We start from the raw sequence: 27,314 nt of genomic DNA, 5'->3' as shown, positions 1-27,314 counted from the left end.
GTTTGGGGACCTGTGCACTAGAAGAAGCAGACCCGCACAGGCCACTAAGTAGCGAGCACTGCGCACACTGGGGCAGAGACAGTGCGAGGTCAGTCACTGTCATTTGTCACTTATGTGGCAGTTTGCAGAGAGAGCAGTCACACTCAGAGACAGCTAGTATTCAATGGCAAACACTCTGATCCCCTCCCTGACCTGGGGCCCGTTCAGAGCTTACAACTGCTCAATGGAACACGGCATCCAGTAACCATATCCACGTTGCACAGTCGGTCCTGACACCTCGTTGTGAGAGTGTAAACGTTGTATGGCTCAGCAGAAGTTGGAGCCCAACACCACACCTACCATCTCGCCTGTTTCATCATCCTATCTGTACCTCTGTAACTGTCTCTTCTTTCTTCTGGTTCCAAGAGTCTCACTAAGTCACCACCTGCGCACTGACACATTCAACAAGCAGCTACTAAGAGCTGCCAGATGCTGAGACAGGAATGGGGCTGCAACTGCTGAGCCACAGAACACTTACAACTGGAGAGCAGAGAGAAATAGTGGTCACCCAAAGAGGTCATCACAAAGTGTGACAGTCTTCTGGAGCAAACGAACATGTGACTACAGGACTCACCACTGGCCTCTAACTTGTCTCGACATCCTTGGCTACTATGAGAGTTCTTTATTTCCATTTCTTAGATCCATGAAAAACAGGCTTTGTTTTATTTAAAACTACAGGTGGCTTTGATTATACCCCTGCATTTTGGCACGGTTCAGTTTTATTTCTGGTATTGGTAATTTATGTCTTCTCTCTGACTCTCAGTCTTCATGAATTTATGTGACAATACAAGGGTGACAAGTATCCCAGAGTTCTTTGTGAGGTACAAAACTTAAAAACACATTCTTCCATTCAACTAAATAAAATGTTCTTCAAACCAATGGATATTAATATGCCTTAAGAATATTAGCATTATAGAGACATTTACTCCATATATATACATATTTATTCTTAGTCTAAGATATAATACATTTCCTCTCTATTATCAATTCACGAAAAGTCTACCTACCCTACAAAGACACGTTCCAAAGTTAGAGCCTCAGATCTTTACTCTTCTTGTTTCTGTAAAGTAATTATTTGGTACTGTGGGATCCTACAGCAACTATAAAAACCCTCTCTTTTGTTTAGAACTTTCTACTTTAAAATAGAAAAGTATAGGAATTTGTCAAGACAGGTCCCATGTACCCTTCACCCAGTTTCCCCCACGGGCTACATGTTATGTAACTACAGTGTTCTTCTAAATTCCAGAAACTGACGTCAGCATAAAGTGTGTGTATAGTTCTATGTCCTTTTCCTATCACGTGCAGATTCACGTAAACATCTCTGCAATCAAAATATAGAACTATTTCATCACAAAGATTCCTTTCCCTCCACTATTACTCAGCCTTGACAAGCACTAACCTGTCATCCATTTTAATAATTTTGTCATTCTGAGACTGTTATACTAATAGTACAGTATATGACCATCTGGGGTTGGCATGTTTTACTCAGCATAATGTCCTTAAGATTCAATCCAAGTTGCATGTAGCAATAATTTGTTTCTTTTTATTGACAGTATTCCATGATGTGCGGTACCACAGTTTGTTCACCACTGACCTACTGAAGGATTCTGGGGTTGTTTCCAGTCTGGGGTCAGCATAATAAAGCTGCTACAAACACCCACGTGTTGGGTGTACACAGGGTCACTGGCTCTACACTGGGCAAGAATCCTGGCAAGCACATCACCAGTGAAGGACTCTCATCTAGAATATGGAGAGCACATTCGTGTCCCTATTTTTATGTGGAAGTAATTTTTATTTTTCTGGGACAAATGCACAGAAATGAGGTTGCTGAGTCACACACTAAGTGTATGCCTAGTTTTTAAAAAATTTTCCAGAACAGCGGTGGCATTTTACATCTCACAAACAACAGGACAGCTCGTTTCTCCAAAATGACACCAGCATTTGGTGTGGCCGTTGCTTTTTATTCTGCTATTCTCAGGTGTGTAGTAGTGACACCTTGTGTCCCTTAATTTGCATATCCCTAGGGGCTAGTAACAAGAGCATCTATTTATATGCCTATTTGCTACCATGCATCTTCTTCAGCGACATCTATTCCTTCCTTTTGTATTTTTCTAAAACTCTCTATTTTCTAATGGACTATTTTTGTGTTAGGGCTGAGCTTTAAAAGTTCTTCCTATATTGTAGACAAGCATCCTTTATCAGGTGCGTGCTCTGGAAATAATCTCTGCCAGCGTAAAGCTTGTCTTTCGATTCTCTTAACAGAGTTCTGATCAAGTCTAATGAATTGATTAATTCTATGGACATGGTTTCAGTGTCATGTTTAAAAACTGCTCACCAAGCCCACATCCGGAAGATTGTCGCCTGTGTCTTTACCTAATGTGCAGGGTTTAGGTTAAGGGTTTTATTTTTAAATCACTTGTCAAAAAGATTTCCCTTCCTCTGCTGACTCGCTTTTGTTCCTTAGTCACAAGTCAGCTGGCTGTCCCTGTTTGGATCTATTTCTAAGTTTTCTATTCTGTTCTACTGATCAATGTGTCAATCACTCCACCAATACCTTCAAGCTTGATTCCTACAGCTCTACAAGTCTTGAAATGAGAGAGACTGATTCCTCCTACTTCTTTCTTCTTTTTCAAAATCTTGTTCGCTATCTAGTTCCCTTGCATTCCCACATTAATTTTAGAACCATATCTATTAAAAAGCTTGTGGGGATTTTGGGAGGCACTGCCTTACACCTGTGTATCAGTTTGGGGAGAACGATATTCCTTATGTTGAGGGTTCTAATACCCGGACACAGAGTCTCTCCATTCTCCTTGATTTCTTCCATCAGCAGTGCGCAGTGTTCAGTACACAAGCCCTGAGCATGTCCTGCTAGATTTAAACCTCAGTAGTTCATTTCTTTAGTCATTCCTTTAGGGTAGATCTGCTTGTGATGAACTCTCTTTTTTTCCCTTTATCTAAAAATGTCTCAATTTCCTCTTCATTCCAGAAGGATATTTTTGCTGGGTATAGAATCAGGATTGTGAGCTCTTTCTGCACTTGCAGAATGGCATGCCAATACCTCCAGTCTCCATGGCTTCTGATGAGAAATCCGCTGCCACTGAAATTGTTTTCCCCAAAGGCAGGGTGACATTTCTCTTACACTATTTTCCAGATAGTTCCTTAAGGTTAGAAACTCAGCTACTGTTAAGTAAAATCTGCCCTGACATAAGACACTAGAAAATTAATTATAAGTGTAGTATCTCAGGTATGTTGCCGTGTTCTGTTACAACTACCTCTTCCATGGCACTCCAGAATGTTCTGTCTATGTAAGAGACCCTGAGCAAGCAGCCACATCAGTTATGAACTAAGTCACCCAATTACTAGCCTAACTTGCAGGACCTGTGCATGTGACTTACTATCAATAGAAATAGGGTCTTTCAGGTGATCAAGCTGGGATGAGGTGTGAGTATAGGCCCCCATCCAATGCTGCTGATGTCCTTACAAAAGGGGGGAATCTGGACATAGACACACAGAGGGAAGAGGAGGTATCAGGAAGCAGACCACCACAGCCTTCAGAGGGAACCAGCCCTGCCAACAACATGACCTAGTGTTTCCAGTCTCCACGACCATGAGGCAGTGCAGTTTAAACCATCTGGCTGGTGGTGCACGTTGTGGCAGCCCCAGGACACTGACACACACCTGACCCTAACTTCCCCACGGAAAGATTGTTGCTTGAAAAATTAAGGTTGCTATAAAATTAAGATAAGGCTATAAGCTATTTTTTTAATCAAAACTTAGAAAATGATAATGGTACTGTTATAATCTCTTGATTAATGTTTAGTAAATATAAGATTTTTTTCCTGTTACAATAAAAAATAAGTAAGGCTCTTAAATATTTCCATGACTTTCAAACTAACTACCTTTTAAACAGGCCAGAAAATAATCATCTTTACTATACACTGTAAGAACAGAGTATTAATAATCATAGGCTGCCTGAACATAGTTGAAGGAAACATTAGTTTCCGTTTTCTTTTTTCTCATGCTTTAGTCCATAAATTATATTTCTTAAGAAGTTTAAATTTTATTTTGAAAACTTAAAACACTTTGTGGAGAGATGACTGACATACAAAGCTGTACATATTGACTACACACAGCCTGTCAAATCTGGGGGTGAGTGCACACCCACGAGACCACATCAAGGCCACAAATCACTCATCTCCTCCAAACGCTTCCTTTTGTTACACCCCCTTTGGAATGAAAAAAAAAAAACAACTTTTCTGTGTGGTAAGAGCACTTAATAGCAAATCTACCCTCTTAGCAAATCTATAGGCACATAATACAGTATTGTTAACTATAGTCTTCTGAAAACGTGAAATTTGACCCTTTCAAAATAAAATGACTGCCCCTCTGGCCACATGAGCCAGATGGCAAGCATGGCTGGATTCAGGAGCTAGGACCGCCCGCAGCACTGGTGCTACCAAGAGCCGACCACGAAGGCTGCAGAGGGTCGGTGAGCGGACTGGACAGAAAGCAAGACACAATGCCTTCTTCTCTCTGCCCTACTGCCTGGACTTCCACACTGTACAAGTACACAGTGCCAGCATGTAGGTGGGTATGTCCAGCATGTGCCCCACAGGATAGGAATTCAATGACCATGAGCGGCCAGCTCTGCCCCGCCTCCGGCCATCTTGACTCAGGGGTGCTGAGCCGCTGGACTGGTCAAGCAGCTCTGCAATCTCACCACCATGTCAACAGCATCAATGAGTTTCACATTATCTTTGCAAGCTCCAGTTAGTCAGAATTTATCCAGAAGACAATAAAATCCATCAATTTATCTCTCCTTTTAGAAGCCCTAACATGACTCCTGCAAACAGAAAGGTACCAAGTAAGCTAATGTACATCACTCCTCGCTTTGAACAAGTATGGATTACAATGCACATATAATTCTGTGCACAGAGCTCCACATTGCTAGGATAAAGCAGCTATGTAACACAAGCCCCCCTAAATGTATAAATATTTTTAGTAGCGCATGCCTGCATTCTCTGTGTCCCACCCTCTTGGCCAGCCAGGTAGTGATTTACAGAAGATTCTAGGGCAAAGGTGAATTTCAGGGGATGAGTCAGGTTTTAAAGCAAAGATTCTCCTGGTTTGGGAAAACTCAGGTATTCTGGGTATTTAAAGATTCTTCTTTATACTCTCAACATTATAATTTCATTTAAGATAATGAGCTTTCCTTTATTCCCAAGCCAGTCAGACCCTTGAAATGTTGTATTAATATTTTAATACTCTTTGTGGTAACATCAATATTTTTCATTAAAGGTGTCAACTAAATTTGAAAGGTGTTTTTAAAGTATTTTGGGAAACTAATCAACTATAAAAGTAAAAACATGGAGACAAATGTTTACACAAAATATATACACCTTTGAACTTGCTAGTTCACTCTAATTTTAAAATGTTTATAATGTAAAAATATTTTGTAAACACTTTTTAAAAGGGGATATGACCTACACCTTTAAACTACATAATAAAGATGGTGAATATGAGTTCTGATGTTACCAGGCATGGCCAACAGTTTTTGCCCCCAGGCCAGATTAGAAAAAAAACTTTTATCACGGGCCGGGCTGGACAAAATATTAAAATTAAAAATTTTTAAATACAAAAACAATTCGTTTAAGTAAACAAAATTTTATTATGTAATTTGTTTATGAATAAATGTAAATGAGTAAAAACTATTGCACTGGCAAACTCCACCTAAAAGAATATGGGTTTCACATCACCGCTAAACGTCAAACAGTTCATATCCAGTACAGAAGAGTACAAAAGTTGTAAATCTTTATAATGGAACTTTTTTAAAAAATAAAGAAGTATCGCGAATCCATTCGACCAATTATCGGAAGTTAACCCTAGATTAGTCACACACGAAATTCTTTTCTGTGAATCTCTATCTTCTTAAATATCTCGATTTTCAATAATCAAAGACACTTCTGCTTCTGAGTAGCTGAGATTTTAAAGTAGCGGAGAATATTAAAAATTTAATCGCGGGCCGTATAAACTCATTACGCAGCCGGATCTGGCCCACAGGCCATATGTTGGTCATGCCTGTGTTAAACCATTACAGAGGACAATGTGGTCTCTGCACCCCCTCAGTATGTCTCCACATTGCTCAGAGTTTGGGATGGGTGAGCTCAGGGAGGAAATGATTCCACAATCAGGATCAGTTCATCAGTTAGCTTGGAATGGACTGGATTTAGTTAAATTTTAATTCCAAAAATAAACCAGCTTCACAGTTTAGCAATGGATGTTGAAAGCAGAGGGAACTGGATTTAAACTCCAGTTCTAGCATCCTGAGCTCTAGAACCTCCCTCTACACCTGTCTCCCTACCTGTAAAGCAGGTACAGTAATACTCCTGAGGGGTCTCCTCCATCTGAAAATTAACCTCAGAGTTAAATAATGGTTGCCACACTGTTGTTAACAGAGAAAATATTGGGCGCAGAATAAATACAATCTTTGTCTTCTCTGCTTCCATGTTAATATTTTAAGTTAAGCAAAAGGAGAATCCATAGGAACTGTCACTATGGTTTGTTTATTCTTTTAGGCACATATTTTATATTTAAGGTACTTAAAAATGCTAGGCATCAAAATACGATGATTCTGATCTAGATTCTGATCACACCTCTGCACTGGCTGGGCTTCCACAAAGCAACCTGACCTCTCTGATCTTCACTGAGGTCGGTTTGTCAAGTGGGGCATTGTAGGCCTTGATATTCTGGCGACTAGATTAATCTTATAGAACTATTATTTACAAGCACTTCAATTAAACCACCATACAAGGATCGCTGCTTAAGTTTTATTACCACAACTTTTTCTAAAGAAACCAGAATCAAGTCTAAGTATGAGGGCCCATCATAACTGTGCCCGCTGTTGGCTAGAGACAGGCTTCCCAAGTGTCACTTCACCACAGCAACGCACACAAAGTCGAACAGTTCAGAGTTAAAACATGTATATATTTGGTGAGTCATTTTAACAGTCATTCCACAAAATGAAAGGCAATCATCATAACACCTGGATTTATCAAAGGCTACTAAATTGAGAGCTTGCATTAGCAGAAAATATTTACCAGGTACAGAAAGACTGCATTCTTTCTTTGAACTGACTCACTGAAAACTGAGAGCAGTTTGGTCATTAAAAGGACAGGAAAGCTCTTCTTACTTTTCCTGGTTATGAATACAAAAAGAGAAAAAGGCAAGACTGAGTAAGCTGCACAAAACAACCTAGCCCTTTGAAGGGCGACGGTCACACACACGGGGACACCGGGCTGACTGCCACCAAGGACCAGAGAGCTGCCCTGTGCAGACCCTGCTCCAGCCTGTTTCCTCACCGACAACACAGGGACCAGCACTGCCCGTGCTGCGGGAACACGAGGATCCACTAACAGGGGTCCCCAAACTTTTTACACAGGGGGCCAGTTCACTGTCCCTCAGACCATTGGAGGGCTCCCACATACAGTGCTCCTCTCACTGACCACCAATGAGAGAGTTGCCCCTTCTGGAAGTGCGGCGGGAGCTGGATAAATGGCCTTAGGGGGCCAAATTGCGGCCCGCGGGCCGTAGTTTGGGGACGCCTGCAAGGTCCTGGGCACATGTAGCAAAGGTGCTATTTTGTCAGGAAGCTGGATACAACTGCCTACTTACCATTGCTTTCTAGGGTATACCACTCCCCCCCCCCCTCTCTCTCTCTCTCTCTCACACACACACACACACACACCCAACACCAATCCAACATGAACCTCCCCTCCAGTTTATAAGTATCTACTCAATTTGAATATATGTATTGATAATAGATACAGATAGGCATAGGTTGCTACTACTGTAAGGTATTCTGAGAAAAGGTCACATTTTGTCTTTAGAAAACAAGGAAGGCCAATGCTTAGCACACAGGTGTGGAAATCGGTCGCCACCACTGGGTGACCATCACACCACTTGACATGAAACCCTGTATCCTGACCAGGAGAGTGCACAGCCCTAACAGAGGAAGAGGAGTTGGCACATGTGATGACTTACCTGCCACATACCTGTACTGCACAATTATGTCTGAATTTCTGTCACTAATTAGTACAACATATAAGTTAGTAAGCAGACTGAATAGTATAAACTAATTAATGAAAACTACCTATGCTGTATATTACTGTAACTCAGTGCTCATGGAAGTAACCCATATAATTTTTTCCTATATATTTATGATGTTCCTAATTATTTAATGACACTCTGAATCAAGAACTTAAGCTCAATAGCACAAGCAAAATCCAAATGTGTACATAGTTCAAACTGCCTTTTTAAAAAGGAGTTATTTTTGTGAGAGAAGAGGATCATAACAGCTTATAATACATAAAAGAGCAACAAAAGGTTCAGCCACAATTCTCCAAGAATGCGCAAACATATATTAGGACATTTTATTACATTATACAACTGAAAAGAAACTAAATCATTTCTCTTTTGGAAAAAAATGTCTAATTTGTATGTACTTTAAATTATTTAAAAAATTTTTTATCATTACATTATAAGAAGATATACCTCAAGACAAAATAAAAACACCTTGAGACAAATAAGTACACAAAACAGATATAAACTTCAGTACCAGCCCCCAAACCCTTTCCCATTTAGACCAATATGATGGTTACAATGATAAGTTCTTTCTGGCTGCCCATTGGCCCATCTACAGACATTTTATTCTTCTGAAATCTCCCCAATTTAAAGTGGATGCAAGTAAGCCAGGTGTGGTCCTTATAACAGTAATCCTGCTACACCCCTCTGGGTGTCCACAGGACACGCACAGCTGGTAGATCGTGCTGGATTCCAACTGGCTGAGAAATATACATTGAGTGAATAACAACTATTCTTAGTAAAGAATAAAAAAAAAATTTTTTTTCCCATCTTTGCTTGAAACATCAAGTACAATAACGCAAACTATTTTCCTCTTCCCAAAAGTGGCTTTCTGTCTAGCAGCAGTAATGATGAGTCTGTGAAAAGTCACAAGATGCCAATTACCAAATGGTATTGATTCTTTTACTAAAGATACATAGTATTTTAAGAGAGCAATTCCTGTGGGTCACATAATGTTATAACCAACATATATATAGAGAGAAACAATATAAAGTCTAATCTAAACAGTAGTAATACCAAGCATCTCTTCCTTAAATAAATTGAATATGAACTTCTGTTGGTTTTATTAAAAGGTAATGTGTTTGTAGCAGTGATTCTCAAAGGGCAGCACCTGGGTCTGCATCACCAATGTCACCTGGGAACTGAATATACCCTTGGGTCTACTCCAAACCTGCCAAATCAGACACTTTGGGTGGGAAGCCCCACAATCTGTTTCCACAAACCCTGCCAAAGATTCTGACGCATGCTACTGTTTGAGAACCATGGTTTACAGTGTCAAACTTCAGACACTGAACTAGGAAATAGAAAAGGCAATGCTTTACTCACTCTCTGGAACTCGGTGAGGCACAGTAACAAAACACAATGCGAAGGAGCACCCAAAGGTCTCCAAGTGGAGTTTGCTGGCCAGTATCTCATGGTCTAAGAGACATGCAGAAATGAGCAGTTCTTCATGTCTTTCCCACACACAAGCAGAGAGTGACTTCACGTCCTTTCATGATGACTCAAGGAGAGGAGGATTCCTGCTCATAAGGCACCCAACCCACTACCATTCGTAACCCACTTCCAATCACTGGGGTCTTCACACAGGGTGGTAAACCTCACCATCGATTCCTTAATAATAAGAAGGTAACTTTTCCAAGATGTCCTATGTATATATAGAAATGACTCTGAGTCATAAATTTTAACATTCCTCACTACTAATAAGAACTTAAATGACAAGGATGCAGTTCTTCCTTAAGTATCCAACCCACTGATATTGCCGTCATATATTACAAGACACATTTCTCATTTTCCCTTTAACCTCAGTTCATCCATTCACAACTCCTTCCCCACTTCCTTTAAGACATGGGTAGCACTTCAGAGAAACAGCTAAGCTAGTGACATTTAGCGACCAGAGACAAAGAGAGACCTAACAGAAAACACTGGCCATATTCAACATGCCCTATGCTGTTAGAATGGGTGAGTGCTAGCCAACTGAACAGTTTTCTGCAGCTCAAAATTAAAAATAAATTGCTAAATGCCTTCAGTTTTACATTTGAAAATGTGCTTTCAAACTATAATTGAAGTTAATCGAAGACCAGTGACAATTTTTTAAACAAATCCATGAAGTTCAAAGGAAATGTTTACTTGTTCCCAGGATTACTCTACTCTGTCACTTGTTTTATGATGAGATGCTTGATGAAACTTTACTCAAAGGTCAGATCCTTGACTCTACATACAAAGCAGGAAACAGAAAAGACCATGCATGTGACTCTTCTTCTGCTTGTCATTTTTTTAAGTTAGAAAATGTGTGAATTTTAGGGACTTTTTACTTAAATGTTGAAGGAACATTTCCGCTTAAGGAATAAATTCAAACCTCAATTTCTAAGCTTAATGTATTTCCAATAACTATTCCTCCGGAAAAAAAGAAATGTGTGAGAAACAACCCTACGGTTATCACTACTGTCTCATTCTACGTCGAAGCAACAGCACAGAATACACTGAAGTAGATAATTCTGGTGCACGCCCCTCTTTCCCTTTCTATTTTAAATGTTGGTGGTCCTTTGGGACCCAGTCCACTTCTCACTACAACAGTGATCTCAAAGCACTGTCTTCGTGCCACTAGTGGGCCAGAACTCGTCCCCAAATGCCAATTCTGTTGACCTGAATGTTTGACTGTGGGCTAGTCAGTGCAGGCTGGCTGCCATTCCTACTCTCCCCACTTGGGGGAGGACAATGATGTTCAGTCAATGGCCTCAGCTCAAAGGAAGGGCCTGAATGATGCGTCCCAGCCCCACAACTGTGGAGTTGTTCAGGACAGGGCTGTACCCAGAGTTTACTCAATTCTAGCCACTGAAATCAAGGGAAAAGCTCCCGGGCCTTCCTGGGTAGTTGCTCTCTCTTTGTAGCGAGTGGGAAGTGGTTCTTCTCCTTTCTCTGGACACAAACAGGAATGCACAGGGCCCTGGTTGCTGGCAGTCATTTTGCACACACGGAGCCCAGTCTACTGTCCCTGGGGCTCCGGGTCTCTCGGTCATGTGAGCCACGCTGATTCTCTTGTGTTTCCACCAGTTTCAGTTTCTCCTCCCTGAAGGTGAGAGCAACCCACCAATAACAAATATGTAAATTATTAAGAGTTACTAATTGATATTTGTAAATTAAAGTTAGTTTTCAGGTTATACCAAGCTTTTTTGTTTTCTGCTAAAAAAATGTGGCTGCCACATAAGGTTTAGCAAGTTTGCAAACAAAACTCCTGTTGTACCGCACATCCTGGACAAAGTGGAATTTCCCAAACCGTGGTCTTGTGATTTGTACATGGTGATACTGATGGTTGTCAGTCTCAACTCCATTCTTCCCTGTGCTTCAGCTTAGCTCATATGTGCACCAACAGTACTAACTTACAATTTTCCAAAACTTTCTATACTATCATAACCCAAAATTATTCCACAAGATGTCAGGCCAGATAGGCCATCAAGTAAATAATACTGTCAGCACTGAGCGCACCACAAAACACCAGCATGCTTCTAAAGGAGTTCCTGCAATTCTGCTCCTTCAACAGAAGACGCTTCTGACACGTGGCTTTCTGCATCATTCAAGTTTCTGTCTGAACACCATCTCCTCAGCAAGACCTTTCCCAACCATTCAGTCTAAAAAGCATCCCCCTTCTAAGTTACTATCATGTCACCCTACTTTATTCTCTCTCTGTCCTCATAATTTTAAAACTTGGTCACTTGCGCCACTAGAAGGCAAGCTCCCTGGGCATGGCAGGACCTGACAGCCGCTCAGAACTACATGCTGAGTGTATGCTGCCTAGAAAGTCAATACATAGTAGATTAGGGATATCAACCAAAGTCTGCAGTAAAACTCCTTGAAAGAAACTTTGTATTTCCAAAAAAAGAGGAGTATGTGCTGAGAGAACTCAGCTATTGTTGACTAAAGGTGGCCCCCTTAACAAAATCCTACTATACTCCCAATAGTATAGCTTAAGTGTGACAGTTAAAAAATTTTTTTGACTAGCAGATACTTCTTTTGTAAAGTCAGAGCCCCAAGGGAGAACAAGTAGCTTCTGGTTTGTGATGTCCTTGCCATTCAAAGAGTACTAAGCTCTAGTTTATTCATTCTGTGTATGTTTCTCCTAGATTAGCATGGGTTCTCAGAAACAATAAATTTACAACTGTCTTCTAGTTAACGAATGTGAGATCTGACAATATTATGGGGAGAAAAAATTCCAGATCACAACTATAAATCCAGACTAACATTTAGGATCTTAGTAAACGGGGTGGTAAACTTAGTTACTTACCTAAATTAAAACTTGCTCCGCAGCCTATAAATAGACACAAAACTCTTAAGAAACTCAGCTATTCCAAATCACATCCCAGACGATGACTGCGCCTCTGAACTTTGCAAAGTAAGATGAATCATGTTGGGAGTGTACTGAGATCCCAGCTTCTCTGGAAATTCTGAATAAGAAGTCTATTCACCATGGTTGAACCAGAAAGCACATTATTTCAGGAACCTGATGAAATTACGCAGTAGTCAAGCATTTACTGTGTGCCAAGGTCATCAAATACACAGGTGTATAGCGTTTGCTTAGGTTTGCCTGTGTTACCGGTTCCTCCTCTCTTGCATCTCAGTCTGTCCTCCCAAGTTCAAGTCTTTGCTCACGTAAGCACATCCCTGAAAGCTCCGTTAGCATAGATGTAATGGGAGCCAATTCAAGTTTTTACTTGTGGGAAAAAAATGTCATTTTATCTTTGTTCTTGAATAAAAGTTTAGTTGGGTGCAAATATCGAGACTAGTAGTTATTATTTCTCAGCATTTTATAAGCTCACTATCTGTAGGCTTTGATTGTTACTGAGTATGGGGAAACGGGGTTCCGTTATAGGCAAGTATCTATTTCTCCTGTTAAGATATTCATTATATTTTATTTTCTAAAGTTTCATACAATATATCTAGGGATAGAATTTTTATCTATCCAGCTCGGGGGTTCATTGTGCTTCCTGAAGCTGAGAATTCAGGCCTTTCATCAATCCTAGAAAATCCTCTCAGCCAGTATGTATTTGAAGTGATAATAGCCAACAACTACCTCTATTCTCTCTGGATCTCCAATTAGAGTCATTTTAAACCTCCTTATTCTTTCTTTGATATCTCTTACCTCCTATTTCATATTATATCTTTCATCTATAACCACTACTGTTACATCTGGTCAATTTCTAAAATCTATCACCAATTCACTTTTCAAACCTACTCCTTAGCTTTTTGCTGAGTTTCTCTATTTTGATGACTATTTCCTTTCTTCCTAGAGACTGCATCTTTGCCAAATCTTCCTGGTCATTTTCATGCTTTGTCTTTTGTTCATGTTTTCAACCTCCTTTTATTATTAAAATATTTTTAATTTCAATACTGAATCTGATTAATCCCAGAGATCGGAAGTCCTCGGTGGGGAGGGTCTCCTTCCATTGTTGGCTGTTTTGCTCTGAGTCTGATGTTTGCTGCCTTGCACTTAGGTCTGGGAAACCGACCTGGAGATGTCCCAGGACATTCCCAGCAGGAGGGCCACACAGCTGCCACCCCTGAGCACCTTTGGTCCAGGATCCCTTTTATTTCTTTCTTATTAAATCAAGTAGATGACCTGAGTGACCACTCAGTGAGCCTCAAAGTAAGGGGTGGTGCCACAGAGTTAAGGACAAAAGGGAAGATGTGGGACACAGGGGAAACGAGCGAGTCTGGACGTGTTTAATGTGATGTGCCTATGCAAAAGGTTCTGTGAGGGGCGGAGTTCACATGTCAGGGGTCAGCAGGGAAGGCCCGACCTGCTTCCTGACCAGAGTGCTCCTCTGCACAACACTCACTCCAGAATGAGTCCACACCATGCCGCTCTCCAGTTCACGGACCAACTCCCGCCTCCTCCCTCATTCTAACCACCGCACAGTTCCCTCAAACCGCCATTGTGACTTCAGAAACTGTCCTACAGAGGCATACCAAGGATCTGTGCATCTTCAAGACGGGACTTTTCTTTATTCAAGTTATGACCTAAATCTTACTTATTCACTGTTTTATGAATCAATCACCTTGCCTAGTGAGCAAAGAGTACCTGCAAGAAACAGGACCACAATAAAAAAGGGACACCAGACACCTAGGAGAGAAGACCCTTGCTAGGTTTTACCGCACTCTCTAATCCAAGCAAACGCTCAGCACCCTTTCCTTTCCTTCCTTCCCTCCCTCCCTCTAGACTGGGAGGGAGGACACACAGCCCCCCCCCCCCCCGCCAACCCCACCCTGCACACAGCACATCTGAGATTCTGGACTGCACAAGGAAAGGAGATGTCTGAGTTAGATTAACGACCTAAGTTTGCAAACACGTGTTTGTTGGGCGGTGGGGTGGAGATGACATTACAAATTCAGGGACCTTTGTTGTACCTTGTGCTGACCACTGTTCCTGAGCCTCCGCACTGCTGACATTTAGGGTCAGGTGCTTCTTTGTTATGGGGACTGTTCTGTGCATGGCAGGATGCTTTGCAGCACCCCAGACCTGGACCTGGATCTCTGACAACTAGAAGCCAGTAGCACCTGTCTCCCCTAGTCATTGCAATAAAAAATGTCTCCAGGCGTCTAACATCTCCTGAGGGTAAAGTGTGTCATCTGAGAACACTGCTCTAGATACACAGAAATGCACTTAACACCCTCTTTTTTGAGGGTCCCTTTCCAGCTTTGAAAACTCTTCTCTCCAACTAGTCTTGATTCCTGGAATGCTCTTCCACACTCAGCAGACCCATCTATTATTCAAGCAACTTGTAAACACCCGCCCCTTTCCATGGACCTCAAGCCCCATAACAACGCCCTGGGAGTCTTCACGCAAGGACACTTAGATGCTACTCGCAGGCCTTCTCCTCTGGGTCCCAGGGAGGCACTCTGCTCTTGTCTGTGCAGTACCTAGTTCTCTTTCCAAAGGCCAGTGTTCCTCAACCTAACAGCTACCGCTCTGTGAGCCCTTCCCTACTGTGGTTCCTAACTGTTCTTAGCACTCTGTACACATTATCCTCAAAATATTCCAATATACAGTGGTACCTTGAGATACGAACAGACCAACATACAAGTTTTTAAGATACAAGCTGAGACTTGGTCCATATTTTTGCTCGAGATCTGAGCGAAATTCCGGGATACGAGTCGTGACTTGAGAAGCTGCCGCTAGTTGGCGCGTTGGCGCATGGGTCCAGTATTGGCAGTTTGATATACAAGTTGACTGACTTATAGGCTTGGTTACAGAAGAAATTAAATTTGTATCTCAAGGTACCACTGTATATAGATGAGGCAACCACGGCACAGAGAGGCAGGGAGCCCAGGACTCAAACGCATCCAGTCTGGCCCTAGATCCCCTGCTCTCAACCCCTACACTACCCTGGCCTCCCAAGCGTTGATAAACAACTGCATCTACGACACCTAGTTGGGATTGTATAACCGGGATCATATACAATCTCAAGGCTTTGTTTTGTATTTCTTATCCTTCTATTTTTTCCAGAGCATAAGGAAAACAAATGTGAACCATGCAGTAGTTTCCCACCTGGCAGAGGCATGGAAGAGCACTGTGAGCCCGCACAGAGCCTAGAACACAGCTGTTTCTCAACAACCACCCCCTAAGTGAGGGCCTGACATAGCCTCCACTTTTATAACATCCCAGACTGAGGGCTTCAGTTACCGGGCCTTTCTGACCCTCAGTCCCTCACCTCTACACATCCCTTCCTCAAGTACTGTGTCCAGTCTACGTACCAACAACAGCACAGAGAGATCATTCTGTGCAAGAGCAAGAGACTCTTTCTGATGTCTCTAATAAACTTTAATTTAAAATCCAGAACTAGTCTTTTGGCCACAGTACACCCATCTGTCATCTTCAAATAATAAACAACATCATCTAAATTCTCTTTAATACTAACAGCTTGAAAACCATAATCCTACAAGTATAGACTAGAATATTTTCCCCAAAGCCATTATTTTGAATTTGTACACTACAGCTCTGTTGCCATTTTTCCTTATTCAGACGACTGTAGTCACAGACGTTTTGCTACTGGTAAAGCCCTCCCAAATGCTTTATGGATATTCTAAGTAAGACCAGTCTAGAAATGGACCTCCAGAGAACTATATAACTTACATTTCTTCATCTAAACAAGCCTCAAATGAAGACTAACAACTCCACCCTCTCCTATGGGGCTATAATCTTAAAGGATTAAAGGCATTTAGCTGGTGGGGGCGGGGACGGGGGCAGGTTGCTCATGAGTGCATTAGTGTCACCTGGCACTTGGGAAGCACCTAACAGAACTGAGTCCCGGGCACCTGCTCTGCCACTACAACACTGGCCCAGGAGCAGGCACATGTGGGCACTCGATGCTGCCTCTGGCACAAGGACTGCCTGAAACCCAAGAGACTGACCACTTAGCACAACTAATTTCAGAGAAGGGTTAGAAGGAAGGAAGATCCTTGCCTTTAGGCTAAGTTAGGAGTGAAAAAAAAAAAAAGGGCTGAATCTGTAGAAAGAACACTCAAAGGAAACCAGCTCAATGACATGGGAAGATCAAGTGTTCACAAAAGCCCACATTAAAACAAGGCCAAAGAAAAGAGAAGGAGGAGGAGGAGGAGGAAAGAGAAGAGAAGAGAAGAGAAAAAAATGGATTTGTAGCACACCTTGACCCACCTTAAAAACAACAACAACAACAACAACAAAAAAAAACCCACCTTAAAAACAACAACAACAAAAACCTACCTTAGGGTCAATTATCTTTTGCAAGGTATCTATTATTGTACTGTTCATACCTCTGAGTAATTCTGGCAGACGTGGGCACAGAACGACTGTGGAACTGCTCTGTTGAGAGAAGAATTAATTTAACAACTTACTAGACGCCTGACCAAGCGGTGGCACAGTGGATTGAGCATCAGCCTGGAACGCTGAGGATCCAGGTTCAAAACCCTGATGTTGCAGGCTTGAGCACGGGCTCACCAGCTTGAGCACAGGATCACTGGCTTGAGCAAGGGGTCACCAGCTTGCCTGCAGTCCCCTGGTCAAGGCACAGGAGAAAGCAATCAATGAAAACTAAGGTGCCACCACCATGAATTGACATTTCTCATCTCTCTCCTTTCCTATCTGTCTGTCCCTCCATCTCTCTCTCTCTCAAAAATTTTTTTTTACTACAAAAAGCATTGAGTCCTGATGAACAACTACAAGAGCACAGAAAAAAAACTTATCAATGGCAGACATCAGTAGTCTTAGGAAAAACTACACTGTTACTCTAACATACTGCAGGCAACCCTTTATGACAGCACACTTGTCTGTACAGAGTCAGAAATAAACACTTCAGTCTTTATGAATCTCATCACAGCAACCCCACTCTGCCCCTGCAGCCACAGGCAGTATCCAGGTAACACAGAAACACACCAGGTTACACAGAAACACACAGGATAACATGGAAACAACATGCCAGGACAACACAAACACACTAGGGACCACACAGAAACACACAGTACAACACAGAAACATACCAGGACAACACAGAAACACTAGGGACAGCACAGAAACATATATACCAGGATAACACAGAAACATACCTTGAAGACAAACAAACATACTTAGATAACACAAACAAGTGGGTGTGGGTGTGTCCCAATAAAACTTGACTGATCAATACAGGAAGTTGTTTCATATAGTTTTCATGTGTCATGAAATACTATATATTTTTTTCCATTAAAAATTTTTTTTTTTCCATTTAAAGGGGGAGGGAGTGGGAAGGAGGGGAGTACACAGTGATGAAACATGATTTGACTTTGAGTGATGGGCACACAACACAATCAACAGTTCAAATGCTATAGAAATGTGTACCTGAAACCTACATGCTCTTAGTCATCAGTGTCACCCCATTACATTTAATTTCTAAATTTAAAAAAAGGTAAAAATCCATCTTGGCTCATGGGCCACACAAAACCAGAAAGCATGATGGGTGTGGCTGGAGGACCACAGTGCATCTAACCCCGCACTGTTTTCAACAATGTCTACAGAAACAAAATGCAAATGTCTAGAAAAGTATTGTCTTTCTTGATGTTTCATTAGTTCTTTTCTCCGACCCCAGTTCCGAGCCCTCCACAGACACTTCCGGAAGTCTGACTCAGTTGACCCCTCCACTCCTTGCACATCCCTCTCCCCAGGGTGCAGCTTGCCATTCCCTTGGATACATTTAAAATAAAGTCTATGCATGTCAGAAAAAAAGCTGCACTCACTGCAATTCTTTATAAACTCTACTTCCTTGAACCAGGGTACAGCTCCAGGTCTTCTCCTGCCCAACCTTTCCGTACAGACGGGTCTGGCCACTCCTATTACGCCCTTCCTCACTCAGGCATCACTGGGATCTGGTTCTCTATAGAGAGGCCCTGGGAGCTGCAGCAGTGAGGCAGTCTTACTGAGAAGGCGCATTTCATGTTCCATCTTGCCAGTAACTGTTCACATAGCTTCCCAGAAAACTCAGCAAAAGAGCTGGTCTACCATTTTAAATGCCTCTTTCTCTGCTTTCCCAGTTACACATTTCTTTTTTTTTTTTTTTTTTTTTTCATTTTTCTGAAGCTGGAAACAGGGAGAGACAGTCAGACAGACTCCCGCATGCGCCCGACCGGGATCCACCCGGCACGCCCACCAGGGGCGATGCTCTGCCCACCAGGGGGCAATGCTCTGCCCATCCTGGGCGTCGCCATGTTGCGACCAGAGCCACTCTAGCGCCTGAGGCAGAGGCCACAGAGCCATCCCCAGCGCCCAGGCCATCTTTGCTCCAATGGAGCCTTGGCTGCGGGAGGGGAAGAGAGAGACAGAGAGGAAAGCGCGGCGGAGGGGTGGAGAAGCAAATGGGCGCTTCTCCTGTGTGCCCTGGCCGGGAATCGAACCCGGGTCCTCCGCACGCTAGGCCGACGCTCTACCACTGAGCCAACCGGCCAGGGCCTCCAGTTACACATTTCTTTATTCTTATTTTTAAACTTTATTATTTACTTTATTATTTTCCTAATTACTATTATTCTTATAATAATATTATTAGCACAATGTTTCAAAATGTTTTTAAAACTTAACATCTTTAGCTACAAGGTCCTAAAATGTTCAATTCTTTAACTAAAACTGCAAGCCTTCATTCATCTCATCAGAGTAAAACATCTGAAATATGTTCAAATCAACACTAACTTGGAAGGTGCAATCAGAATCCTGGGAAGTGCCAAGAGTCACCTTTGTCACAGGAGTGTGCCCACACGTGGGACTTAACTACATGGTCTCAGGTGTGGGGCCTCTCGCATTAGCAGAGAAATACTGGGGCCGGGGTACGGCCACGCGGCAGGGCAGAGCTGTGCTCAGAAAGGTGATGGCAGGAGATGGCACAGTCAGTGAGAACAAGGCCCCGCTCTGTCCCTCCATAAATAACAGGTAAACACACCTAAAGCAGATCTCCTGAAGACCAACACCTCCCCGAGAAACAAAAGCAGAAAAGCGGTCCCACGCATGACTAGAGAGACACAGCAAGGAAAGACCCTCCCTGAGATGTGGGTGCATCGTTAGGAACAGTCTGCCCAGATAACAGCAGTGGTCACTCCCTACACAGTACAAAAGAGCAAGAAGCTCTTTTTTTCCAAGTATGTAAACCAAAGGATTTCTTGTCAACTCCTGTACTTCAGAAAACCAGAAACCAGGGACACGGTTCTTGAAAAGCAACATCCAGGGTCCATTAAAGGTCCAAGATTTCCTCAAGTAGTCAACACGTTTAATTTTCTTTTTCACTTGAAGTGCATTAGCCAGGTTTCAATATATTTTCTGAAAAATCCTTATGGCAAAAAGAAGAGGGTTGAATATACTCTTCTTTTTATTTGAATGCCATGTGGGAAAATAAATTATTTTAATAAAAAATAAATAAGAAACTAAGAATCTCCTCATAAACTTCAAAATACAATGTTACCACCACTACAAAGGAATTCCTTGACTCCTCTTAATGTTTATTTATTTATTTAATTTTATTTTTCTTAAGAAAGAAGCAGGGAGACAGACTCCTGCACATGCTGGACCGGGATCCACCAGCATGCCCACCAGGGAGCGATGCTCTGCCCATCTGGGCCGCTGCTCTGCTACAACGGAGCCACTCTAGCACACGAGGTGGAGGCCATGGAGCCAACCTCAGCACCTGGGCCAACTTTGTTCCAATGGAGCCTTGGCTGTGGGAGGGGAAGAGAAAGGCAGAGAGAAAGTAGAGGGGGAAGGGTAGAGAAGCATATGGGCGCTTCTCCTGTGTGCCCTGGCCAGGAGTCGAACCCAGGAGTTCCACACCCTGGGCCAATGCTCTACCGCTGAGCTAGCTGACCAGGGCTTTAATGTTCTTTTAAATCCCATTGAATCACTTCTAAAATCCTAAAAAGGCAGGCCCACTCACTATATGTATGTTTAAGTCAGAAACTGCTCACCATTAGCTCAGCATCAGATAAAAAGAAAACACAGTCAGAAGTTCAAATCTTGTTCATCACTATATTAAAATTTTGATTAAAAAAAAATAGTAGCCACCCTGGCCAGTTGGCTCAGCAGTAGAGTGTCGGCCAGGTGTGTGGAAATCCCAGGTTCGATTCCCAGACAGGGCACATAGAAGAAGCGATCATCTGCTTCTCTACCCCTCCCTCTTCTCTCTCTCTCTCTCTCTCTCTCTCTCTCTCTTCCCCTCCTGCAGCCATGGCACAAATGGTTCCATCAAAGTTGGCCCTAGGCGCTGAGATGGCTCCGTGGTCTCACCTCAGGCACTAAAATAGCACAGTTGCTAAGCAACAGAGCAGAGGCCCCAGATGGGTAGAGCATCGCTCCCTAATGGGCTTGCCAGGTAGATCCTGGTCAGAGCATATGTGAGAGTTTGTCTCTGCCTCCTCTCCTCTCACTGAATAATAATAAAAAAAACTAAAAGAGAAAATAATATACTTTCTCCCCCTTTTATCACCCCCTCTTCCATCTCTTTTGCCGCCCCCCAACTGTACCACAAACCATTTATCGACTATCCAATTTCTCTGAAAGAATAAAAATAAACAAAACAATAGTCTAAATCTCCAATCATCAGATATTTCAACTTTGCAGTGAATTAAGGTCTCTATTTCAGACTTGCTATCCTAACAACATTTAGGATGAGTACCTGGAGGCAAACAGTTTGAATCACACACTCCTTTGCAAATGCAACTGATATTTGTCAGCAACACTAAAACAACGTTATCATAGCAATCTAATTTCAAGTGTGTACCACATGAAAGTTCAATAGTTTATCTCCCAAATTTTAAGTTTGGTTCCATATAGGTCACCCTTCTTCTTATTTGCTGCTTCCAGCATGTATGTCCCTGTCATCGTTCAGCTCCATCCCCATGCAGAGAAATGTAAGACAACTAACCCTTAGCTAAGCCACCCACATGACACCAAAGAACCAACAACCAATGGGACATAGAACAAGTCACCAAGTTTCTCATTACTACAAGGATTGTGCCCAGCAATTAAACGTACTCCCATTTGTCTGCTTTGTTACAGAGAGGAGAAACTAACTCGCCAACCTACAGTGAATGTAAAATTTCTTATTTTTAAAACCCAGGGCACTGATAGGCATAGAGTAGGAGAATGGCGATAAAAACCAGCTCTTTCCACTTGCCCCGGGCTCTGGGCTGCGGCCTCTGGCAGCTCCTTTTCTCCTTGGTGTGTGCTGCTTTCACTTCCACATCTCCCCTGTCATTTTTATAAAGGAGATAAAGCCACTGTATAGGAAGGCCTGAAGCCATCAAAGCCAGCAGCCTTCCTTGCTGGCTGTGTGTGGCCTGGGAGGAAGGGGGGGGGGGGAATTGTGAGGTAATGAGTAGCTGCGTATTTACCTTCTGTGCAGGGCATGTGCACAACAAGAGAAACCGGGCAGGGTGCGTGTCTGCTCAGAAAAGAACATGGCAGCCTAATGGGAGGCCTTTGTTCTTCAAAAGGGTCTCCTTCCCCCCTTTTGTGCTTCACGTAATTCATGGCATCTGAGCTGCTCTTGAACTTGACAGACTGGGAGAAAGAGGAGAGAAGAGAGGGGGAGTCGAACACACAAAGAGAAGGGAAAAGGGAGGACTTCAAAGAGAACTCGTTTCAAAAAATTAGTTCTACTGCCAGTTTTGATGAAGTTTTGGAACTTGAAAGAAGTTACAGAGTATCTTTCTGAATTGACATAAATTCAACTGCAACAAATAACAAGAGTAGATAAATAAGGAACAATTTATCCCAAGAAGTTGTTATATACCATATTTTTCTGCTACACTGTATTTCTTGAAATAATGATAAGAAAACATCTGATTCACAACAATCACAGGAAAGATAGTGTTCTACTAGGCAGGACCAATAATGAAGATTTCCCAGTTGAGGGGAACTTTACTTGATAAACACTCCATGAACACCGCAAACCCACCAGCACCACCTGCAGGATCAATACAGATGAGCATTCCACAACGTATTTCAAGGCTAAGACTAAAAAATAGTCACAACTAACCTTTATAGCACTCTCACTCTAAAGTAAAAAATTACAAATTACAAATTTCATGTGAATAACTTCACATGTAAAATAAAGCCCTATAGACAATGTTAGGTATTCCTGATTATAAATACCAAACTGGGCCCTGACCGGTTGGCCTAGTGGTAGAGCTTCATTCAGCCCAGCGTGTGGATGTCCTGGGTTTGATTGATGGTCAGGACACAAAGGAGAAGCACCCATTTGCTTCTCCACACCTCCTCATCTCCACTCCCCCACACACATCCTGCAGCCATGGCTCGACTGGAGTAAGTTGTCCCCAGGCACTGAGGATGGCTCCATGGCATCTGCCTCAGGTGCTAAGAGCTCAGTTGCTGAGCAATGGAGCAAGCCCCAGAGGAGCAAAGCATCACCCCCTAGTGGGCTTTCGGGGTGGATCCCAGTTGAGGCACAGACCAGTATCTGTCTCTCTGCCTCCCCTCCTCTCACTGAATTAAAAATAATAATAAATAAATACCAAACTGATGGAAGATCTTTAGCTATATTATGTATTAATACAAAAGGCACTTCAAACAATGAAAGGTCTGTCTATCTATAAAGTAAGATGACTGTCCAGTCGCTTCAGAACAATTTCTCTTTTCCTGACTGTAAAACATATTCATTTAAAACGATCAAACCTGTCTGAAACATAGTAGGGGTACCCTATTCCCACGGTTAGATTAGTATTTTCCTTCCAGGGCTTTCTTTTGAGTATAGCTGACATATGTAATTTTGTGCTGGATGCCATAAATACTAGTTTCTGATGTTTTTTGCACACTCCCCGTTTAACATATTTTCACCCCCAATCATGTCCTGCACGCACACATTTTTTGGTGATGTATAGTATTCTACTGTAAGGAGGTACTAATGATTAGTGACCAATATGCTGTGGATAGGAATTTTGAGTGGTTTCTTCCACTTTACAAACAATGCTTTAAGAAATAGCATGATGGCCTGGTGTGTGGTGGCACACGATAAAGCATCGACCTGGAATGTTGGAGTAGCCAGTTCAAAGAGCTTGCCTATTCAAGGCACAGAAAGAAGCAACTACTGCAAGTTGATGCTTCTCACTCCTACCCCTTTCCCTTCTCTCTCTCCTCTCTCTCTATAAAAAGCAATAAATAAAATCTTTTAAAAAAGAAATAGTACATGTATATATGTATCTCAGCTTACTGGTATAAATCTTTCTGAAAATAAATGGCTACAGGTAGAATTCCTAAATGAAAGGGTACAAATACTTTAAAATTTAGTAATATTATCAAATTGTTCTCCAAAAGTATGCCAAGTTACCTTCCCAATACTACGAGAGTCCCTGTTTCCCTCATCCTAGATAACAACTTTTTATTATGTGACTCTGATTTTTAAAAAAAACAAAAAACTTTTTGTTTTAAATCATTTTAGAACTTCACACAAATACTTGAGAATACAATACATTTATTCTGGTGAAAATATTTTGTGGAAGAAGCATTACTTTTAAACTACCTTTCAAGCCAATTATTGCGTTATAATCATATTTCATTTCATCTTACAATAGACTTACTATCCAACCTCATTCCTCATCACAATGTATTCAGAAAGCAGTGGGTATTTCCAAATCTTCCCTTAGAATAAAATGCGGTACAGTAAGGAGATATGAAGAATGTGCTACAAGTCTCAAAGGCAAATGTTAAAAGAGGCAGGGTCACATGAATAAACAAAAGGTTGTTTTTAAAAGGTCTCTGAAAAAACAACCTTTTCAGAGAAACTATTTTGAAGACAGAGCTTCAATTAGATTGATCTACATGACCATGTATGTGTGGCAGTTATAGCATATTTATTTAAAAGTAAGTGCAACCATTCTAGCCACACCTTATATAGATAAGAAGTTGTATCGGTCTGAGGGTTTTAACAGCATAACTGAGCCGAGTGCTAATCCCTAGGGCAGGGTTTCTCAGCCTGCGTGCTGGCATTCTGGACTGGGTGAGTTTGTTGGAGCAGGGCTGCCCTGTGCACTGCAGTGTTTAGCAGTACACTTAGCCTCTAACGACTAGTGCCATTAGCACCACCCTACAAATTATGACAACTAAGAAAGTCCTCAGACATTGCCAAATGTACCCTGGGGGGCAAAATCATCCCCAGCTGAGAACCACAGCCCTTGGCTATCTAAAAGATCGTGTACACTTCACACACTGCATGCGAACTCACAAGTTTGATTTGAAAGGATCACAAATATTTATCAAATTCTTGTTAACCTTCACCACACTCTGCACCATCAGTGAATACACAGCAGCAGACAGACGAAAATAAAAACGACTCCTCTAATTACTAACATATTTCTGACAATGATGTTTTATGACGGTTGTGCGCTAGCTATCCTGTCGAGTCTACCTCCACAATGTGTCCTGACTCCATTACTTCTCCGCATCTTCCACAACTCTCCTCTCAGCCAACCGCATCTCGCCTCCTGGAGGCTGTTACTGTCCTCTGAGCTGCCACTCTGACTCCACTCACTCCCCGTCCATCACTCCTCCATTCATCCAGCCTTCACTGAGTGTCGGCCAAGTCAGGCACTGCGTGCACGGAGCATCAGTGCACAGTGCTCCCTGTAAAGACCCTTTCCAAGGGAAGCTTAACTTCTAGTATGAAATGTCAGATGGGCAGTGAGTGCTCTGAAGAAAAAGGAAGTGGGGAGGGTGAGCCGGGGCTGGGGCTGGCGTTACACACAGTGGCCAGGAATGGACTCACCAGCTCTATAAAGACCTTAAGTTTAGAAATGAGCCACGTGGGAACCTGGGGAAAAGTTATCCCAGGCAAAGAGAACAGCAAGTGTAAGGCCCTGAGATGGAAGCACAACTCTGCTTTTCCTCTGTGTGAAATAGGAAACCATTGGCCAACACGTCAAGAAGAGACTGCAGGCTGCAAGGGGAGAAGCAGAGACCGGTTCATGCACATGACAATTAGGCCAGAGTGGGTAGTGCAGATAAGAAGGACTTGGATTGGGATATATTATTAATCACAGTGATACTTTTAAAATATAAATTGGAATGGGTCATTCCTTTATTAACACTTTCTTCCCATTATTGCACTTTACATAAAATAAGTTTTTAAAAGAACCGACAAGGCTCTATATGGTCTGCCTGACCCTCTACCCTCACCTCACTCCTCAGTAACCAGACTATGTTCTGGCCACACTGGCCATCAGGGTCCTCCACCACCACACTCTTTCCCAAGGGCCTAGGCGCGTCCTGTGTCATCTAGAATGGACTTCTCGCTCTCTCCCTGGCCTGTCTGCTCCTGCTCTCACCCTTCAGTTCTCAGCTGGAAACTCGCTTCCTTACAGGACCCTCTGCAGACATGCCACTCTGAACTGGTAATCCTCTGGAGTATCCCAAAGTATTTTTCCTTCATAGGCTCCACCCCCCCGTAAGTAACTGTAACTTAATTCTTCCAAATGATTAGTTTTGTCTCTGGAGACCTTAGGCTAGAAAGAGCAGGGATCACTCTCTTTCACTCACAATCACACCCCCGGGGCAACACAACAGGGCTGACCGGCTGTGAAAATGCTTTCTGAACACAAGAGCTTCCCCTCCAGTCTGCCGGGTGTGAGTGAGTCACTAGTTCTCAGGACCTCAGCACACTTCTACACTTGTGACTCTAAGAAAGCTCATAGGAAACTCAAGTAAACAAGACAAAAAAAAAGAGGACATCCCCAGGAATTTAAAAAACAGTTCCCCTGGGGCAGTCGGGGAGTGACAGAGAGATGGGAGGCAACCTTGACTGCTGGTCTGAAGGTCAGACTTCCTGCAGCAGCCCAACGGAGGGTGCCGAAGGCTTTCGTGTAAGGCCAGAGTCAGAACTGCGTACCTGAAAGAGTCTGTCTGTGATGTATCACTAACTGAAGAAGAACATGAATGCAAAAATGTAACTAGAATCCAACAGGTGAACAGGATCTACACTGCCTGAGGGAATAGGGGCTGGGGACACAGACAATAGCATGGAGACTTCAGGGGGAAAGGGCATGGGGGAGGTCGAGGGAAGCAGAGGGGGCAGATGGTGATGGAGGGAGACTTGACGGGGTGGTGAACACACAGAACATACAGATGGTGGATTATAGAACTGGGTACTTGAAACCTGTATAATTTAATTGTATTAACCAATGTCACCCCAATAAATTCAATTTAAAAAATTTTTAAAAGTAGTTGGATATAAAAACACACACATATATACACATTTTTATTACCTAGCAATAAAGAGTCTTAGCATTATTACTCAGTAACTAAATTAAATCTTCATTTGTTTTAGTTATATTTATACAGAAGACAAAAACATGATCCAACAACAAAAAATACTTTTCATTTTCCCATTCATTCATTACTCTCAATTCAACCAGATTAATCTTCCAAAAGTATGGCTCAGATCATATTACTCAAAAAACTTCAGCGGCTCCCCACTGTCTACTGAACCAAGTCCAAACACCTTAGCCTGACATTTAAGACCCAACACAAACCGGCCCCAACTTACTTAACTTACTTTTTCTCCCCTAGATCCTAACCAAATCAAACTACTATTGCTCCAAACACAACCAGGTTGTCCAGCCTCTACCAGGCTGGTGCACACTGTTCT

At 42.4% G+C, this 27,314-nt stretch overlaps 1 protein-coding gene across 3 annotated transcripts in view; it reads right to left on the bottom strand.

The window, feature by feature from the left end:
• The window catches only part of POU2F1 (POU class 2 homeobox 1), a 114,830-nt gene that overhangs the window by 53,631 nt on the left and 33,885 nt on the right, over nucleotides 1-27,314 (bottom strand). Inside the window, exon 2 of one of the 3 annotated variants that reach the window (XM_066261052.1) lies at nucleotides 17,044-17,204. The exons of the other annotated variants lie outside the window; for them this stretch is intronic. The gene's annotated coding sequence lies outside the window, so the exon portion shown is untranslated. The remainder of the gene's footprint in view (nucleotides 1-17,043; nucleotides 17,205-27,314) is intronic. 3 annotated transcript variants of the gene reach the window in all.

This window comes from Saccopteryx bilineata, chromosome 2 (genome assembly GCF_036850765.1).
Source record: "Saccopteryx bilineata isolate mSacBil1 chromosome 2, mSacBil1_pri_phased_curated, whole genome shotgun sequence".
NCBI lineage: Eukaryota > Metazoa > Chordata > Mammalia > Chiroptera > Emballonuridae > Saccopteryx > Saccopteryx bilineata.
This window is presented reverse-complemented; position numbering and strand designations above follow the sequence as displayed.